Genomic DNA, 2968 nt, shown 5'->3' on the forward strand with positions numbered 1-2968 from the left:
ATATTATATTATATTATATTATATTATACTATATATAAATATTATCTCTATTACACTATCATTTCATAATAATTATACAAATAAATGTTATAATTTCATAATAATTGCCCAAATAAATGTTATATATTTTATATGTTTTTTTTATCAGTATATTAGTAAAAGCATTCAGATCAATTAATTTTGTTGCTCAAAAAGAGGTATTTAAGATAAACTGAGAATTAGAGATTTTCTAATTGCATAATGAGGTGCAAAATTCACAAATTGCGAATTTACAAAGTGTAAATTCTTTGTAAAACAAATCTGTCTGTTGCTTGAAGGATAGGAAGGTGAGCAGAGCCTAATTCCCACCTTCATATTTGCATTATTATTTTCCAAGCTAAAAAATATGCAAAAAAATATCAAAGCAGCAGAGCTTTGTTGTGTAGCATCACATGAAGTCTGAACAGCACCACACCACAAGAATTTCTGTTTTGTGCATAATTTATTATGTCATAAGCACCTACAACTCATTTCAGATTCAAAATACCCAATTGTTTGGGGTTTTTTTAAAGGCAGCCCAGTAACATAGGATCAAGGATTCAGAGGGGAACTGGTCAGTCCTTCAAAATTGGTCTTTGGAGTGTTTTTGCACTGTGGAGCTGAGGTGAAATCAAACAAAAATAGTGTGGTAATTGTTCCTCTGAGAGCCAAGCAGCTTGGTTAGATTACAGTCACACAAATCGCACTTGATTCATCTCTGATGATGTCTACAATCAAGTCACAATATAAATTATTCTCTGGATGATACCAGATGAAAAGAGCACCGAAGGATTGTTTTCCCTCATAATTAAGCATGTTTTGGATATTATTATATGGAGTTACACAGGATGTGCTGCCTTTCCAACTCCATCCTTCCCAGACCCCACGGAGCGGTCACTGGGTGCTAAGGGATGTGGGACAGGTGGGATGAGCATGTCTGGGGAAATGAGAAAAGGAGGTGATGAAAAGGGAAGTGATGATATAAAAGGGTTTTCTTTCCTTTCATAAGATTCCAGCCTGGCTCTTACACACCCAGTATTCTTTTCCAATCGTATTCTGACTAGTTCTGAACACCGGGCAGGAATGGAACACATAGTACCAGAGTCCAATTTCATTATTCATCATAGAATTTCTGCCTAATATCTAATCTAAACCTACGCCCTCTCAGTTAAAGCCATTCCCTGTGTCTTGTCCCTCCATCCTTTGTCCAAAGTCCCTCTCCAGCTCTCCTGGAGCCCCTTTGGGCACTGGAAGAGGTTCTGAGCTCTCCCCAGAGCCTTCTCTTCTCCAGGCTGAACAATCCTAACTCTTTGTAAATGATGCTATTTCTTTATTTGATTTTATCTCTATTTAGTCTTCTACAACATTACTACATGAAAAGTCTGCGCTACATTTTAAAAAGCAACAAGCTGTATGAAGAAAATGTCATTTTTTGTCCATCCAGACTGGGACGTGAAAAGGCTGCTGTTCCTACACCACGTTTGGACAAAATGCGTTACATACGTTAGACAAGTCATGCCTATATGGAACACCACCAGCACTAATTAGCCCAAACTAATTTCCCTTCCTCATATTGCCATGACATCACTGCCACGTTTATGCAACAGATGGGACTGTGGTGACTCAGCTCCTGTCACTTTTTGGGTTTTTTTGGAGAACTAAGCCTCATCCTCTGGGAAGTGTCCAGAGATAAAACACACAGTTCCTCATAGTCTGAAAAATCATTGTGTTTTCTCAAAAAGCTGAAACAATTTCTCTTCTGATACTCCTCAGTCTCTGAGGGACTCGGTGACTTCATTTTCACCCTTGGGAAGCTGAATCTCCTGCTGTAACTTTGACTTTTCTCAGCAAATATCATGGAAAATTATAATGAGCTCTATCAACATGGAAACCTTTACAGAGTTAATTTCCAATCATTAAAAATGAGTAGAGACTACATGCAGGATCAGGGTAGTGTATTATATACACATATATCATATGTATGTATATATGTGTATATCTATATCTATATATATGTATAGATGTACACACCCTGGAGAATTCTTCTGCTTATGGCACAAAGACATTATTTTTGAGGTAAAATTTCAGAAGTAGGAACAAAATTACCACAAAATTACCATCCTCTCTGCTCTGCAAGTGTGTATCTCTATTGTTTTCAATACTGTTTATCTTATTTCAATGAAAAATTTTAAAAGTTTCTGTAGCAGATTGGTTTTAGTTTTTTGGGGTTTTTGCCTCTAAAATTCTGGAAGGCTGGGAGGAAGTGGGTTTTTAGCAAAGGCAGAGTGTAGCGAGGGAAAAGATTAAAGTGTAATTTTCAGCTCCACAATGCAAATAAATGTAAAGTGTAAAGAGGGGAAAGTTTAACTTAATTTTTGACTCCATGATGGCAGCAAATGCAAACTTTAGTGAGGGGAAGGATTAAACTGTCAACTTTGGGCCCTGTGAGGGGACTGAATGTAAAGTGTAGTGGAAAGAGTGATTAAAGCATTAACTTTCGGCTCCATGACGGGAAGTGAATGCGGAGTGTAACAAGCGGAAGGATTAAACTCTTAACTGTCGGCTCCATAAGAGGAGCGAAGAGAAAGTGTAGTGGGGTGAAAGATTAAAATGCTAACTTTCGCCTCCAAAGGCGAGCACGGACGGGATTAACCCCGCGGTTCCCGGCCGGGCCCGCAGCAGCGCAGGCGCGGGGAGCGCCCGTCCGGCCGCCCCTCCCCTCAGCCCCAACACCCAAGATGGCGGCGGCGCTGAGGCGGCCCCTCCTTCCCTGCCCCTTCCCGCGCTGCGTCACGGCTCCCGCCCTCTCCCTCCGCGCCGCCATTGGCCGCGGGGGGCGCGCGGCGCAGCCAATGGGCGGTGGCACCCACAGCGAGGCTGCCCCTGTTTCCCCCTCCCTGCCTCGCTCGCCCCGTCCCTTCCCCCGCTCGGCGGCACCGGCGCGTTCGGG

The sequence above is a fragment of the Parus major genome, chromosome 9 (genome assembly GCF_001522545.3).
Source record: "Parus major isolate Abel chromosome 9, Parus_major1.1, whole genome shotgun sequence".
Classification (NCBI taxonomy): Eukaryota; Metazoa; Chordata; class Aves; order Passeriformes; family Paridae; genus Parus; species Parus major.